Here is an 18,565-nt window from a genome sequence, read left to right on the forward strand (position 1 = left end):
CCTTAGTCTAGTCCTAAGACACTTTTAGGACAAGTCTGAACAAGATGGAAACTCTTGTTCCAGGGCTTTTGTTGTCATCTGATTCAAACCAATCACCTTGCTTTCCATTCCTGTGAAATATGCGCCATTTTTACCTGTCTCCCAAACCACACAAATAACTTTTTCCTACTGAGGTATTGTTAGTCCTCTTGGGGGACCAGATAATTTATTAATGTTCCACCATTCAGGCGGCCTTTGGAGACCCATGATTACACCCACTGTGTCTTATTTTCCACATCTGAAAAATGTAATAATAATAGTATGCACTTCACAGAGATGTTGGGAAGATTAAATGGGATTGTAGTTGCTACTACTCAACTATTTTTTGCTAAAAAACACAGCAGTTTCACACAGATCAGCCTGATACATATGAAGCACTCATAATAGTGTCTGGCATATATAGTCATTGCTCAGTAAATGTCAGCTATAATTTTTTGTAATGACTCTTATTCACCATCCTATTGCCCTCCTGATTTATTCCCGTTCTCTATCAAACTACCTAAAATAGCTCTATTTTGCTCAGAGTGAACTGAAATATAAAATGACTGCCAATATTCGGAAAACATTTGTTCAAAAGACCGTACTACATTATTTTCATATATCTGTTTATCTGATTTTTCACCACTTTAGTACAAGTACAAAGAAGGTTAGCATAAGCAACTGGGCCACCACGTGGGTTTCCGCACCCTACAAGATGACCCCAAATTGGTATGGTCTATACACACTGCCAAGATCCAGAGTGACAGAAAATACAAGAAAGCTTATGAGAAGTCTGAAAGAATTCCCAATACACCATTGGACATGATGTCACTTGTTCAGGCTAAGAAGTGCTAGGTCCTGGTTAGTGATATTGATCATTGTAATTATCTGCACCAGCGGACATGTTTGACAGGACAGAATGATGTGATCTGGCAGGCTAAGAAGGCCTACGAACTGCAGAGTGATGTGCATGTATTTGTCACCAGACTCTTGGGGGAGACGTGTGTCTCTGTGAATAGTGTCACGGTGTACTACCTAGGGATATAATTTAAGTGGTGATTTTAATAGAACCTTACATAATCTGTATATTTCATGGTAAAAGAATCATTTGGAACATTGTTTTATGGAGGATTCCTTATGGGGCAATTCTTTTTTCTTAAGACAAAGAAAATCTCTCTTACTCTGTGTAATTAGGTAGAAAATTTCAGTCCCAATTGTTTTTTTCCTTTTGTTTAATAATAATTTTATTTTTTATTGGTGTTCAATTTGTCAACATACAGAGGAACACCCAGTGCTCATCCCGTCAAGTGCCCACCTCAGTGCCCATCAGTCACCCAGTCATACCCACCCCCCGCCATCCTCCTCTTCGACAACCCCTAGTTCACATTTCCCAGAGTGAGGAGTCTTTCATGTTCTGTCTCCCTTTCTGATATTTCCCACTTTTTTTCTCCTTTCCCCTTTATTCCCTTTCACTATTTTTTATATTCCCCAAATGAATGAGACCATATAATGTTTCTCCTTCTCCGACTGACTTACTTCACTCAGCATAACACCATCCAGTTCCATCCACGTCGAAGCAAATGTTGGGTACTTCCGTTTCTAATGGCTGAGAAATATTCCATTGTATACATAAACCACATCTTTATCCATTCATCTATTGATGGACACCGAGGCTCCTTCCACAGTTTGGTATTGTGGACATTGCTGCTATAATCATCGGGGTGCAGGGTTCCCGGAATTTCACTGCATCTGTATCTTTGGGGTAAATCCCCAGCAGTGCAATTGCTGGGTCATAGGGCAGATATGTTTTTAACTCTTTGAGGAACCTCCACCCAGTTTTCCAGAGTGGCTGCACCAGTTCTCATTCGAACCAATAGTGCAGGATTGTTCCCTTTCTCCATATACTCTCCCACATTCGTGATTTCCTGTCTTGTCAATTTTCCCCTTTCTCACTGATGTGAGGTGGTATCTCATTGTGGTTTTGATTTGTATTTCCCTGATGGCAAGTTATGTGGAGCATTTTCTCATGTACTGGTTGGCCATGTCTGTGTCTTCCTCTGTGAGATTTCTGTTCCTGTGTTTTGCCCATTTCATGATTGGATTGTTTGTTTCTTTGCTGTTGAGTTTAAGAAGTTCTTTATAGATCTTGGAAACTAGCCCTTTATCTGATACGTCATTTGCAAATATCTTCTCCCATTCTGTAGGTTGTCTTTTAGTTTTGTGGACTGTATCCTTTGCTGTGCAAAAGCTTCTTACCTTGATGAAGTCCCAATAGTTCACTTTTGCTTTTGTTTCTCTTGCCTTCGTGGATGTATCTTGCAAGAAGTCGCTGTGGTCGAGTTAAAAAAGGGTGTTGCCCATGTTCTGTAGGATTGTGATGGAATCTTGTCTCACATTTAGATCTTTCATCCGTTTTGAGTTTATCTTTGTGTATGGTGCAAGAGAGTGGTCTAGTTTCATTCTTCTGCATGTGGATGTCCAATTTTCCCAGCACCATTTATTGAAGAGACCGTCTTACTTCCAGTGGATAGTCTTTCCTCCTTTGTCGAATATTAGTTGACCATAAAGTTGAGGGTCCACTTCTGGATTCCCTATACTGTTCCATTGATCTGTGTCTGTTTTTGTGCCAGGACCACACTGTCTTGATGACCACAGCTTTGTAGTACAACCTGAAATCTGGCATTGTGATGCCCCAGCCCTGGCTTTCTTTTTTTTTTTTTTAATTCCCCTAGGTATTCGGGGTCTCTTCTGATTCCACACAAATCTTAAAATAATTTGTTCCAACTCTCTGAAGAAAGTCCATGGTATTTTGATAGGGATTGCATGAAACGTGGTAATGGCCCTGGGTAACATTGACATTTTCACAATATTAATTCTTCCTATCCATGAGCATGGAATAATTTTCCATCTCCTTTGTCTTTCTCAATTTCCTTCAGGAGTGGTCTGTAGTTTTTAGGGTATAGATCCTTTACCTCTTTGGTTAGGTTTATTCCTAGGTAACTTATGCTTTTGGGAGCAATTGTAAAGGGGATTAACTCCTTAATTTCTCTTTCTTCAGTCTCATTGTTAGTGTCTAGAAATACCACTGATTTCTGGGCATTGATTGTGTATCCTGCCACACTGCCAAATTGCTGTATGAGTTCTAGCAATCTTGGGGTGGAGACTTTTGGGTTTTCTATGTAGAGTATCATGTCATCGGCGAAGAGGGAGAGTTTGACTTCTTCTTTGCCAATTTGAATGCCTTTTCTGTCTTTTTGTTGTCTGATTGCTGAGGCTAGGACTTCTAGGACTATGTTGAGTAGCAGTGGTGAGAGTGGACATCCCTGTCTTGTTCCTGATCTTAGGGGAAAGGCTCCCAGTGCTTCCCCATTGATAATGATATGTGCTGTGGGCTTTTCATAGATGGCTTTTAAGATGTCGAGGAAAGTTCCCTCTCTCCCTACACTCTGAAGAGTTTTGATCAGAATGGATGCTGTATTTTGTCAAATGCTTTCTCTACGTTTATTGAAAAGATCATATGGTTCTTGTTTTTTCTCTTGCTGATATGATGAATCACATTGATTGTGTTATGAGCGTCGAACCGGCCTTGCATCCCGGGGATAAACCCCACTTGGTCACGCTGAATAATCTTCTTAATGTACTGTTGGATCCTATTGGCTAGTATCTTGTTGAGAATTTTTTCATCCATGTTCATCAGGGATATTGGTCTACAACTCTCCTGTTTGGTGGGTTCTTTGTCTGGTTTTGGAATTAAGGTGATGCTGGCCTCATAGAACGAACGAGTTTGGAAGTACTCCATCTCTTTCTATCTTTCCAAACAGGTTTAGTAGAATAGGTAAGGTTTCTTCTTTAAACGTTTGATAGAATTCCCCTGGGAAGCCATCTGGCCCTGGACTTTTGTGTCTTGGGAGGTTTTTGATGACTGCTTCAATTTCCTCCCTGGTTATTGGCCTGTTCAGGTTTCCTATTTCTTCCATTTCCAGTTTTGGTAGTTTGTGGCTTTCCAGTAACACGTCCATTTCTTCTAGATTGCCGAATTTATTGGCGTATGGCGCTCATAATATGTTTTTAAAATTGTTTGTATTTCCTTGGTGTTGGTAGTGATTTCTCTTTTCTCATTCACGATTTTATTAATTTGAGTCCTCTCTCTCTTCTTTTTTATAAGGTTGGCTAATGGTTTATCTATCTTACTAATTCTTTCAAAGAACCAACTCCTGGTTTTGTTGATCTGTTCCACAGGTCTTCTGGTCTCGATTTCCTTGAGTTCTGTTCGTATCTTTGTTAACTCTCGTCTTCTGCTGGGTGTAGGATCTATTTGCTCTTTCTCTCTAGGTCCTTAGGTGTAAGGTTAACTTTTGTATTTGAGCTCTTTCCAGTTTTTGGGCTACTTGTATTGCGATGTGTCTCGCCCTCAGGATTGCTTTTGCTATATCCCAAAGATTTTGAATAGTTTTATCTTCATTCTCATTAGTTTCCATGAATTCTTTTAATTCTTCCTTAATTTCCTGGTGGATCCTTTCATCTTGTAGCAGGATGGTCCTTAACCTCCACGTGTTTGAAATCCTTCCAAACTTCTTGTTGTGATTTAGTTCTAATTTCAAGGCATTATGGTCTGAGATACGCAGGGGACGATCCCAATCTTTTGGTATCGGTTCAGACCTGATTTGTGACCCAGTATGTGGTCTATTCTGGAGAAAGTTCCATGTGCACTTGAGAAGAATGTGTATTCAGTTGCGTTTGGACATAAAGTTCTGTAGATATCTGTGAAATCCATCTGGTCCAGTGTATCATTTAAAGCTCTCGTTTCTTTGAAGATGTTGTTTTTAGAAGACCTATCGAGTGTACAAAGCACTATACTGAAGTCACCAAGTATAAGTGTATGATTATCTAAGTTTGTCTTAACTTTGGTTATTAATTGATTGATATACTTGGCAGCTCCCACATTCGGGGCATATATGTTGATGATTGTTAAGTCCTCTTCTTGGATAGATCCGTTAAGTATGATATAGTGTCCCTCTTCATCTCTCACTACAGTCTTCAGGATAAATTTCAGTTTATCTGACATAAGGATGGCTACCCCTGCTTTCTTTTGAGGACCATTCGAATGGTAAATGGTTCTCCAACCTTTTATTTTCAGGCTGTAGGTGTCCTTCTGTCTAAAATGGGTCTCTTGTAGACAGAAAATAGATGGGTCCTGATTTTTCATCCAGTCTGAAACCCTGTGCCTTTTGATGGGGTCATTAAGCCCATTCACGTTCAGAGTTACTATTGAAAGACACGCGTTTAGTGTCATCATGATACCTATTCCTTCCAACTGTTTTGTTTTTAACCCATTACGGTTGCATGATGAAATATCTAAATTTCAGAAACAAATATAAACGTAAGGAAATGTTGGATTTTAAGTTTATCTGGTACATACATTTATAGATAGAGTGGTGTATACAGGTAGAAGTATATATTTTTCCTCGTTATATATGCCTCTGAAGACCTTATTCTCTCAAGTTCTTACAGATGTGATTCTCAGTAGTGCAAAAAAGGCAGATTTCAAGTGGTGAGCGCAGATGGTCAACCTTGTATAAAAACAAAACAATGTGCCATTGCTGTCATTCCACATGGGTCACTTGTCAGCCCTGCTCCAATTCCTGTAGGATTATGTGAACTTCTCCCAGAGATGTGTGTCAGAGATGTAACACCAAATATTAATACTTACTGTTGATCCTTCCATTCCATGGGACTGGCCACCCAGCTAGTTTAAATAGAGGTAGTGTGTGGCCTGCTGGCATCATGGTGATACAGTGAGCAGACTTGACTCCTTTGAACTCTGTGGTCCTTTCCTTCATACGGAACATGTACAGATCAGACCTGGAACGTTTGAAGGGTATAGGATGGTGGCCAGAGGGTTCTGTGGAAGTGATGAGAGTGAAGAATGCCCATTCAAGAACCTCTTGAATGAGAGGTTGTATAAAGCCGGAGGACTTCAAATTCACCAGCATTGTTGATACCCCTGAAGTCATCCAGGCAAAGATCGGTGCTATACAGATCAGTGAGGTGAGTGGGGTTGATGATGTGTTCGGACGTGTTGAAGAAGTCTCCATAAGAATTGTGTGACATTTAAGTTGCTACTACCAGGATTAGAACCTTGAACATTCATGTATCCAGATACACTTTCGTAGTCAATAAGTTAATGGTATCTACAGTTCAGTTACCTAGATGACACTTTGACATAGATGCGGTCGGCATCTTTATATCCTGCAGACTCGGATACCCATTCTTGAATACATTTTGAGGTCTTGCTTGTAATGCAAGTCTCCCAGGTAATACCATGATCACAGAACTGCCACCTTTTATTGCTTTTCAATCATGAGGGAAATTGAAAAGTCCAGGGATGGCCTCAATATTCGATACCATGATAGTTATTTGGGCTAAGAAAGCCAGGATTTGATTAGTGATGTGGATTATCATAGTTACCTGCAATGTAGGTTTTCCTGCCAGATGATTACATGTGACTTGATGAAAAAGGATCATTTTACTACTGTATTTCGGATTCATTTTCCAGTTATATTCTATCACACATCAATGTATTCTTCTTGTTGGAGTCATTATTGGCACCTTTTAAATAAAAACAGAAATGAAGGGGTGCCTGGGTGGCTCAGTCAGTTGAGCATTCGATTTTTGATCTCAGCTCGGGTCTTGATCTTAAGGTCGTGAGTTCAAGCCCCATGTTGGGCTCCATGCTGGCTGTGGAGAGTACTTAACAACAACAACAACAACCAAAAAAAAAAAAACCCCAGAAAATTCACACAATGAAAACAAAATGTGATCTAGATTTATATCATTCATATCTGAGAACATCCAAAGAGAACCGTTAACTGTCCCTATAATTTTATTCGTGCGGTAATTGGCCTATTTACTTATCAACCATCTCTCGTTTTTCGTTTTTAGCAGCCATTGTGTCGTGATGCCTGGGAGAGAGAGAAGGCGAATGTGAATGTGCCAGCGGACACCCCAGGGATGCTGCAGTCCAAGATCAATGCCGTACAGATCAGTGATGTAAGGAGCTACACGCTCACTTGCGTTACACAATATTTTCTGCCTAACTGAAACTTAAGTTGATATGTTCCAGAGGAAATTTAGCAAAAGGCATTTCCCTACCATTCCTTTGATTTCTAGTATTTAAACTAATGAGAAGTGCCACGTGTGAGCACCCACGTACACGGGCACGCATATGCATATGCACGTTGTGTTTATAAATAGAGATGTGTGTCCTTATCTTTGTTGGAAGGAAACATGCACTGCTTTCACCAAAAACACCACAGAAAAACATACATATATGCAAGTATAGTGTTACTTGGTTCTCTTTTCAGTGGCCCATCACTGAGTTTTCCTTTTAAAGCCAAACGCTATCTATTTTTCTCATTTTTTACTTGATTTACTGTCTCCTAATTTCTTTCTTGAAAAGAATGAACTTTACTAAATTTCATTTAAAAAACCTACTAGAACTTAATTTCAGTATGAAACCAGCCTCTTTTATAAGTCTTAACGGGAGACTAATTTTCCATGTGACTTATTAACAGGTTTTCTTACACATCAGTAAGGCTGACTCAGTGGCTCCCTCTTCAGATTAACTGTGGCATTGCAATCTCCATTTGCAGAAACATTGTAACCAAGCTTGAGAAGATGTCAAGATGAAGGGTTATGACCTGCGGGAAGATGCCATCCCAATTCAGCACGCCAGGGCTTCCAGGGAGATCGCCAGTGATGTGAGAGCTCCTTTTTTCCCAGCCTTAACCAACGCTAATAGATGTCATATGGGAGTGAATATTTTTCTGATCTTTAGCTTAATTCCCCATTAATACACTTAAGTAGAAAGGAGATCATCGTGATTAGTGTCTTGCTTTGAAATCGCAAAACCAAGAATAACTTGTACAACAGTTCGGTGCCCCTTCTGCATCGGGCTTGGTTCTGTTGTTCTTATGTTTAAGCGCAGGTTTTTATTTTCTTTTCACTGTCGTCTCAAAATCATGTAATTTACAAGCACTTATAAAAATTCAATGAATACAAAAAGTTCTGTTGTTTCTTGAAGTGCAGCATACATAAAGTTTCTCCTGTGAGAATTTTAAACATACAGGATGTTCTTGTCCAGTGGATGGACAAGCCTTTTTTAAAAGTTATATGTTAATATGTGCTAGAAATATATTTTTCCATTTAAATGAGATTATAAATTTTAGAATACAACTATTTCAAAGTTTATACTTTAGTTTATTGACTAGATTTTTTTGTTTATTAAATTTAAAGTGTGAAGTACGGTGCTACTTGATTGTGGCAGAAGGTGAAGGTAGTAGACAGTGACTCAAGGTTGGGAAACACTAGATAAGCCTGTATTGGGGATAATCCAGAAGAACACTTCTTGCCTTAGAAATGCTCATAATGTGTTCATGCATGTAGACATAGAAGACAAACCAATGGGTTAGGAATCCTAAATCTTAGAGTATGGACTTCATGAAAAACAGTGCCCAAAAAAGGCTAATGTAAGGGAGGTGGACATACTTGGAGCAGACTGTTTAGAAAAAGTGAATTGAGAAACATGACTCTTCTTTTTTGTTCACGTATACCAGTATCTATGGAAAACCGCTTACGAGAAACAGAAAGGCCATTATATTGGATGTCGCAATACCAAGGAAGACCCTAAGCTGGCTTGGGCAGCAACTGTGTTAAAAATGCAGAATGGGGGATCCCTGGGTGGCGCAGCGGTTTGGCGCCTGTCTTTGGCCCAGGGCGCGATCCTGGAGACCTGGGATCGAATCCCACATCAGGCTCCCGGTGCATGGAGCCTGCTCCTCCCTCTGCCTGTGTCTCTGCCTCTCTCTCTCTCTCTGTGTGACTATCATAAATAAATAAAAAATTAAAAAAAAATGCAGAATGGCAGGCTGTACAAAAAGGCCTACAATAACCACAAGGCCAAGATCTCCATCCCAGTGGACATGGTGTCCATCAAAGCTGCCAAAGAAGCCCAGGCCTTAGCAAGTGATGTGGATTATCGCCAGTATCTGCACCACTGACTGGTCTTGCTTTCCTGACCAGAACAATGTGATCCAAGCCGGGAAAGCCCACTACCTGCAGAGTGATGTAAGTTGTTGCTTGTGCAGAGAGGACCAGCCGAGGTGCCTGAGTCGTGAGCTGTTCTCTGGGGAGAAAGCCTTCCACAGCTTTGCCTGGTCATTCCTCCTAGGCCTTGGGAAAACGCAACTCTCCCTAATAAGCACTTCCCTTTAGCATTTTACCAAGTTTACTGAATGTCTACCTTACAGCTAGGCTTATTTAGAAAGTTTTATTTTTTACTCTTGGTGGTGCTACCAGAATTTTTCGTAGATTCTTGAACGTGTGCTGTGTGTTTCCTAAACATGAAAATTGCCATGGCCTCTCAATTGAAGAATGACAGGGATACTTCCTTAAAATTAATTTCAAAGGTTAGCAGCATGCTCCAAACTCACTAGTTTCCCTTAATGTAGTAGTCTCCACACTGTGGTGTTTCATTAGTTTACCTGAAATATTTTTAGATTTATTCATATTTTTTGCCCATTCTACTGGAAATCACGGGTTCTTTTAATTATTTAAACTTGGTTCCCAGAGCTTCAAGGAATGCTTTCTCCTAATGAATACATTTGTTATAGAAAAGTGTACCCATACCCATCCTTGACATGAGTTGCCAAGTGGTAGATTTAGGCCAGTTTTTAGAGAAATGTAAACTCTGCATTAACCTGAATAACATTAGTATACAAAGGAATGCATATGAATCAAGTTTCTAAAGAATGAGAAAGGGAAACTTCAAAATCTGTATGTAATCCTTTTTGAGAATCCCTTCTTTTGAATTTTGGATATCCATCATACTTTACACGCTAAAATATAAAATGTTCTTCACTAAGATAGAAATTTTACTCCACAATTCACTCCTCATATATCTTTCTAGCTTGTTATTTGTATGCTATTAACTAGTTACTAAAATATCATTTTTTTATCATGTCATCGGCATGAAATCATGTCATCAGCAAAGAGGGAGAGTATGACTTCTTCTTTGCCAATTTGAATGCCTTTAATGTCTTTATGGTCAACTAATATTCGACAAAGGAGGAAAGACTATCCATTGGAAGAAAGACAGTCTCTTCAATAAATGGTGCTGGGAAAATTGGACATCCACATGCAGAAGAATGAAACTAGACCACTCTCTTGCACCATACACAAAGATAAACTCAAAACGGATGAAAGATCTAAATGTGAGACAAGATTCCATCCAAATCCTAGAGAAGAACAGAAGCAACACCCTTTTTGAACTCGGCTACAGTAACTTCTTGCAAGATACATCCACGAAGGCAAAAGAAACAAAAGCAAAAATGAACTATTGGGACTTCATCAAGATAAGAAGCTTTTGCACAGCAAAGGATACAGTCCACAAAACTCAAAGACGACCTACAGAATGGGAGAAGATATTTGCAAATGACGTATCAGATAAAGGGCTAGTTTCCAAGATCTATAAAGAACTTCTTAAACTCAACAGCAAAGAAACAAACAATCCAATCATGAAATGGGCAAAACACAGGAACAGAAATCTCACAGAGGAAGACACAGACATGGCCAACCAGTACATGAGAAAATGCTCCACATAACTTGCCATCAGGGAAATACAAATAGAAACCATAATAAGATACCACCTCCCACTCGTGAGTAAGGGGAAAATTAACAAGGCAGGAAACAATGAATGTGGGAGATGATATGGAAAAAGGGGAACGCTCCTTCACTGTTGGTGGGAATGTGAACTGGTGCAGCCACTCTGGAAAACTGTGTGGAGGCTCCTCAAAGAGTGAAAAATAGATCTGCCCTACGACCCAGCAGTTGCACTGCTGGGGATTGACCCCAAAGATACAGGTGCAATGAAACGCCAGGACACCCACACCCTGATGTTTCTAGCATCGATGTCCACCATAGTCAAACTGTGGAAGGAGCCTCAGTGTCCATCGAAAGATGAATGGATAAAGAAGATGTGGTTTATGTATACAATGGAATATTACTTAGGCATTAGAAATGACAAGTACCCACCATTTGCTTCAATTGGATGGCACTGGAGGGTATTATGCTGAGTGAAATAAGTCAATCAGAGAAGGACAAACATTATGTGGTCTCATTCATTTGGGGAATATAAATTAGAGTGAAAGGGAATAGAAGGGAAGGGAGAAGAAATGGGTAGGAAATATCAGAATGGGAGACAGAACACGAAGACTACTAACTTTAGGAAATGAACTAGGGGTGGTGGAAGGGGATGAGGGCAGGGGCTGGGGGTAAATGGGTGACGGGCACTGAGGTGGGCACTTGACGGGATGAGCACTGGGTGTTATTCTGTATGTTGGCAAATTGAACACCAATAAAAAATAAATTTATTATTTAAAAAATATTACAGGAAAGTGAAAAAAAGAAACAAATGACCAAGAAAATGTAAATCCTAATTCAAAAGGAAGAGATATCTAGGGAAAATGAAAAGCCAACTGTGATCGAAATTGTGGAACCAGGGATTGAATTCTTTGTTTTAAAATTACAGTTTACACCTAATGGCACATTAGTTTCACGAGTAAAGCATAGTGATTCAACCAGAAGAGTAGCTACTATCTGTGACCATACAATCCTATTTCAACTCCGTTGACTATATTCCCCATGCTGTACCTTTCTTCGCAATGACTTATTCATTCCATAACTGGAAGCCTGTATGCCCCACTCCCTTTCACCCACTTTGCCCAACCCCCTACCCCTTCCCTCTTTATAATTGTCAGTGTTTTTCTATATCTATTGATCTGTTTCTTCTTTTTTTTTTGTTTGCTTGTTTTTATTCATTTGTTTTTGTTGTTTAGATTCCAAATATAAGTGAAATCATGTGGTATTTGTCTTTCTCAGTTTGACTTATTTCACTTAACAGAATATCCTCTAGGTCCATCTGTGTTGTCACAAATGGCAAGATCTCATCCTTTTTTGTATCCTGAGTAATATTTCATGCATGCGTGCGCGTGTGTGTATACATAAACCATATCTTCGTTATCCATCCATCTCTTGATTGCTTCCATACCTTGGCTATTGTCAATAATGCTACAGTAAACATTTAGGTTGCATGTATGTTTTTGAATTAGAGTTTTCATTTTCTTTGGGTAAATACCCAGTAGTGGAATTACTGGAGCATACAGTATTTCTATACTCAATTTTTTGAACAACCTTGTTACTGTTTACCACAATAGGATTGGATTCTTAATTATCCCTTTAAAATACACCATGTGCCGGGTATTGTGCTAAGCACTGAAGATCCAATGGTGAAGGAAGAGGAAGAACCAAGACAAAGTTTCAGACTTTAGGGAATTTACATTGCTAGCAAATAAACAGATATTAACTAGAGAATATCAATAAAAAATCTGATGGATGAGAAATAATGATCAATGGTGCTATGAAAAAGTGAGGTGGGGAAAGATTATCTAAGGAAATACTACATTAATAGGGATTGCAAGGGAGGACAGGAGCTGGTTCTGTGAGGAAGACACAGGGATTCCTACAGAATGACCAATATATGCAAAAGGAGAGGGCTGTGTACGAATCACAAACCAAAAAACCAGTGTGGACAGAATCCGTAGGTCAAAGGGAAGCATATAAGATGGTGCTAGATTATCCTCACCTTCTAGTCCATGTAAAGAATTTGATCTTTTTCCTAAGGCCAATGGGAAGCCATGTGATGAGAGGAATGTTGTGGTGTCAGATTTGAATTGTGAATTTTATAAAGATCTTTCTGCCTGCTGTATAGAAAACTTACTGGAAAGCCTGTTATTATTGCTTTAAAAGTCCACCCGAGCTAGTATGAGGTTACTTAAATATTATTGAAAACCTTCCATGCATCCCATAGAGAGAGAGCTCCTTCTGCATCATTCTTCTTTATGAGTGCATAGGTGCCCCGCCACAGAAAAAGCAGACTAGAACGTTGCTGGGCTCTAATGCATCCTGCTCTACACATGATGAATTGTGTTTGTCGGGCCAATGCTCAATTTTAATTAGTTTGTGGGAGGTAAAATATACCATGAAACTGCTTTCTTATCATAATTAAAGAAAAAAAACGCTTCTATCTAACTTTGTTTTCTTTCCCAGGCCATCTATAAGGCTGACTTGCAGGGTCTCCTGAAGAGTTGAGAGTCAAAAATGCTCAGAAGATCCTACTAGACAGTGTCTATCGGACACCTATAGAGAGCCTCAGGTAGACACGTATTGTTGACACACCAAAAGTTGTCCTTGCTAAGTTGAATGCTGAGAATATTAGTATTGAAAGTCACTTTTCCCCATCTATGTTAAAATTAAGTCATGCTTGTAAGTGACTGATAATTAACCCAGTAATCTATTTGTAAAATTATACCATTGATGATTTTAGGTTTTAATATGTAATGTTAGTAGGATTGTTTTATTGTTGTTTATAAGTTTTAAACAAAAATATATTAATATTAATTTCATATTAAATTTGAGTAACGTGGAAAACTTTTAGATGTTTTTCCTTAATATGAAAAAATTTAAGATCAGAAAAGTTGAAAGTAGTGCACTGAACTAGAAGAATTACAAATTGCAAAGTAATGTTGTTATTGTGTTTTCTTCCACAGCCAAAGCACAGAGAATTTTGGGACAAGGATAAAACTTCAGTCCACCTCATGCCAGATACTCCAGAAATTAATCTCGCTGGAGCCAATGCTTTTAATATGAGCAATGTAAGTACCACAACAGACTCCCTTTTGTTTAGAAAGTCACCCATTTGGTGTTATGATATCCCTGGGGAGCTCTTATAGGCAAGAGAGAAAAGATTGGCTGGTTGGGGATGGGGAAAACTCTTTATCATCAGTCCTCTGACCAGGGGTGAGGAAAGGAGCAGATCCCAGGCTCTGAGTCACCCAGCAAGGTCAGCGACCGACCCGGTGAACTAATGTCAACGTGACAAAATGGAGAAGAGAATAAGTTACAGGAAAGCTGAAAGAGGAATGAATGAAGAGACATGTGAACAAGGAAGGGGCATTAATGACAGACGAACACAAAATAATTATGGGAATTCTTTGCAAAACTCTATACAAATTAACTTTAAAGCCTGGATCTGTAGGGGATTTTCTTTTTTTTTTAATTTATTTTTTATTGGTGTTCAATTTACTAACATACAGAATAACCCCCAGTGCCCGTCACCCATTCACTCCCACCCCCTGCCCTCCTCCCCTTCTACCACCCCTAGCTCGTTTCCCAGAGTTAGCAGTCTTTACGTTCTGTCTCCCTTTCTGATATTTCCCACACATTTCTTCTCCCTTCCCTTATATTCCCTTTCACTATTATTTATATTCCCCAAATGAATGAGAACATATAATGTTTGTCCTTCTCCGACTGACTTACTTCACTCAGCATAATACCCTCCAGTTCCATCCACGTTGAAGCAAATGGTGGGTATTTGTCATTTCTAATAGCTGAGTAATATTCCATTGTATACATAAACCACATCTTCTTTATCCATTCATCTTTCGTTGGACACCGAGGCTCCTTCCACAGTTTGGCTATCGTGGCCATTGCTGCTATAAACATCGGGGTGCAGGTGTCCCGGCGTTTCATTGCATTTGTATCTTTGGGATAAATCCCCAGCAGTGCAATTGCTGGGTCGTAGGGCAGGTCTATTTTTAACTGTTTGAGGAACCTCCACACAGCCTTCCAGAGTGGCTGCACCAGTTCACATTCCCACCAACAGTGTATGAGGGTTCCCTTTTCTCCGCATCCTCTCCAACATTTGTTGTTTCCTGCCTTGTTAATTTGCCCCATTCTCACTGGTGTGAGGTGGTATCTCATTGTGGTTTTGATTTGTATTTCCCTGATGGCAAGTGATGCAGAGCATTTTCTCATGTGCATGTTGGCCATGTCTATGTCTTCCTCTGTGAGATTTCTCTTCATGTCTTTTGCCCATTTCATGATTGGATTGTTTGTTTCTGTGCTGTTGAGTTTAATAAGTTCTTTATAGATCTTGGAAACTAGCCCTTTATCTGATATGTCATTTGCAAATATTTTCTCCCATTCTGTAGGTTGTCTTTGAGTTTTGTTGACTGTATCCTTTGCTGTGCAAAAGCTTCTTATCTTGATGAAGTCCCAATAGTTCATTTTTGCTTTTGTTTCTTTTGCCTTCGTGGATGTATCTTGCAAGAAGTTACTGTGGCCGAGTTCAAAAAGGGTGTTGCCTGTGTTCTCCTCTAGGATTTTGATGGAATCTTGTCTCACATTTAGATCTTTCATCCATTTTGAGTTTATCTTTGTGTATGGTGCAAGAGAGTGGTCTAGTTTCATTCTTCTGCATGTGGATGTCCAATTTTCCCAGCACCATTTATTGAAGAGACTGTCTTTCTTCCAATGGATAGTCTTTCCTCCTGTATCGAATATTAGTTGCCCATAAAGTTCAGGGTCCACTTCTGGGTTCTCTATTCTGTTCCATTGATCTATGTGTCTGTTTCTGTGCCAGTATCACACTGTCTAGATGACCACAGCTTTGTAGTACAACCTGAAATCCGGCATTGTGATGCCCCCAGATATGGTTTTCTTTTTTAAAATTCCCCTGGCTATTCGGGGTCTTTTCTGATTCCACACAAATCTTAAAATAATTTGTTCTAACTCTCTGAAGAAAGTCCATGGTATTTTGATAGGGATTGCATTAAACGTGTATATTGCCCTGGGTAACATTGACATTTTCACAATATTAATTCTGCCAATCCATGAGCATGGAATGTTTTTCCATCTCTTTGTGTCTTCCTCAATTTCTTTCAGAAGTGTTCTATAGTTTTGAGGGTATAGATCCTTTACATCTTTGGTTAGGTTTATTCCTAGGTATCTTATGCTTTTGGGTGCAATTGTAAATGGGATTGACTCCTTAATTTCTCTTTCTTCAGTCTCATTGTTAGTGTATAGAAATGCCACTGATTTCTGGGCATTGATTTTGTATCCTGCCATGCTACCGAATTGCTGTATGAGTTCTAGCAATCTTGGGGTGGAGACTTTTGGGTTTTCTATGTAGAGTATCATGTCATCGGCGAAGAGGGAGAGTTTGACTTCTTCTTTGCCAATTTGAATGCCTTTAATGTCTTTTTGTTGTCTGATTGCTGAGGCTAGGACTTCCAGTACTATGTTGAACAGCAGTGGTGAGAGTGGACATCCCTGTCTTGTTCCTGATCTTAGGGGAAAGGCTCCCAGTGCTTCCCCATTGAGAATGATATTTGCTGTGGGCTTTTCATAGATGGCTTTTAAGATGTCAGGGAATGTTCCCTCTATCCCTACACTCTGAAGAGTTTTGATCAGGAATGGATGCTGTATTTTGTCAAATGCTTTCTCTGCATCCAATGAGAGGATCATATGGTTCTTGGTTTTTCTCTTGCTGATATGATGAATCACATTGATTGTTTTACGGGTGTTGAACCAGCCTTGTGTCCCAAGGAAAAATCCTACTTGGTCATGGTGAATAATTTTCTTAATGTACTGTTGGATCCTATTGGCCAGTATCTTGTTGAGAATTTTTGCATCCATGTTCATCAGGGATATTGGTCTGTAATTCTCCTTTTTGGTGGGGTCTTTGTCTGGCTTTGGAATTAAGGTGATGCTGGCCTCATAGAACGAATTTGGAAGTACTCCATCTCTTTCTATCTTTCCAAACAGCTTTAGGAGAATAGGTATGGTTTCTTCTTTAAACGTTTGATAAAATTCCCCTGGGAAGCCATCTGGCCCTGGACTCTTGTGTCTTGGGAGGTTTCTGATGACTGCTTCAATTTCCTCCCTGGTTATTGGCCTGTTCAGGTTTTCTGTTTCTTCCTGTTCCAGTTTTGGTAGTTTGTGGCTTTCCAGGAATGCGTCCATTTCTTCTAGATTGCCTAATTTATTGGCGTATAGCTGTTCATAATATGTTTTTAAAATCGTTTGTATTTCCTTGGTGTTGGTAGTGATCTCTCCTTTCTCATTCATAATTTTATTAATTTGAGTCTTCTCTCTCTTCTTTTTAATAAGGCTGGCTAATGGTTCATCTATCTTATTAATTCTTTCAAAGAACCAACTCCTGGTTCTGTTGATCTGTTCCACAGTTCTTCTGGTCTCGATTTCGTTGAGTTCTGCTTGAATCTTTATTAACTCCCTTCTTCTCTTGGGTGTAGGATCTATTTGCTGTTTTTTCTCTAGCTCCTTTATGTGTAAGGTTAGCTTTTGTATTTGAGTTCTTTCCAGTTTTTGAATGGATGCTTGTATTGCGATGTATTTCCCCCTTAGGACTGCTTTTGCTGCATCCCAAAGATTTTGAACGGTTGTATCTTCATTCTCATTAGTTTCCATGAATCTTTTTAATTCTTCCTTAATTTCCTGGTTGACCCTTTTATCTTTTAGCAGGATGGTCCTTAACCTCCACGTGTTTGAGGTCCTTCCAAACTTCTTGTTGTGATTTAGTTCTAATTTCAAGGCATTATGGTCTGAGAATATGCAGGGGACGATCCCAATCTTTTGGTATCGGTTCAGACCCGATTTGTGACCCAATATGTGGTCTCTTCTGGAGAAAGTTCCATGTGCGCTTGAGAAGAATGTGTATTCAGTTGAGTTTGGATGTAAAGTTCTGTAGATATCTGTGAAATCCATCTGGTCCAGTGTATCATTTAAAGCTCTTGTTTCTTTGGAGATGTTGTGCTTAGAAGACCTATCGAGTATAGAAAGAGCTAGATTGAAGTCACCAAGTATAAGTGTATTATTATCTAAGTATTTCTTCACTTTGGTTAATAATTGATTTATATATTTGGCAGCTCCCACATTCGGGGCATATATATTGAGGATTGTTAAGTCCTCTTGTTGAATAGATCCTTTAAGTATGATATAGTGTCCCTCTTCATCTCTCACTACAGTCTTTGGGGTAAATTTTAGTTTATCTGATATAAGGATGGCTACCCCTGCTTTCTTTTGAGGACCATTCGAATGGTAAATGGTTCTCCAACCTTTTATTTTCAGGCTGTAGGTGTCCTTCTGTCTAAAATGAGTCTCTTGTAGACAGCAAATAGATGGGTCCTGCTTTCTTATCCAGTCTGAAACCCTGCGCCTTTTGATGGGGTCATTAAGCCCGTTCACATTCAGAGTTACTATTGAGAGATATGAGTTTAGTGTCATCATGATATCTATTCAGTCCTTGTTTTTGTGGACTGTTCCACTGAACTTCTTCTTAAAGGGGAATTTTAAGAGTCCCCCTTAAAATTTCTTGCAGAGCTGGTTTGGAGGTCACATATTCTTTTAGTTGCTGCCTGTCTTGGAAGCTCTTTATCTCTCCTTCCATTTTGAATGAGAGCCTTGCTGGATAAAGTTTTCTTGGTTGCATGTTCTTCTCATTTAGGACCCTGAATATATCCTGCCAGCCCTTTCTGGCCTGCCAGGTCTCTGTGGAGAGGTCTGCTGTTACCCTAATACTCCTCCCCATAAAAGTCAGGGATTTCTTGTCTCTTGCTGCTTTAAGGATCTT

At 39.4% G+C, this 18,565-nt stretch overlaps 1 long non-coding RNA gene across 1 annotated transcript; it reads left to right on the forward strand.

Moving 5' to 3' along the window:
• Positions 1-6,846: 6,846 nt before the first annotated feature.
• On the forward strand, positions 6,847-14,165 carry LOC144309569 (uncharacterized). Its single transcript, XR_013375528.1, has 4 exons — positions 6,847-7,068; positions 7,671-7,778; positions 13,183-13,288; positions 13,683-14,165. It is a non-coding gene; the product is annotated as an uncharacterized LOC144309569 (long non-coding RNA).
• The last annotated feature ends 4,400 nt before the right edge of the window (positions 14,166-18,565 follow it).

This window comes from Canis aureus, unplaced genomic scaffold, assembly GCF_053574225.1.
Source record: "Canis aureus isolate CA01 unplaced genomic scaffold, VMU_Caureus_v.1.0 ptg000086l_RagTag, whole genome shotgun sequence".
Classification (NCBI taxonomy): domain Eukaryota; kingdom Metazoa; phylum Chordata; class Mammalia; order Carnivora; family Canidae; genus Canis; species Canis aureus.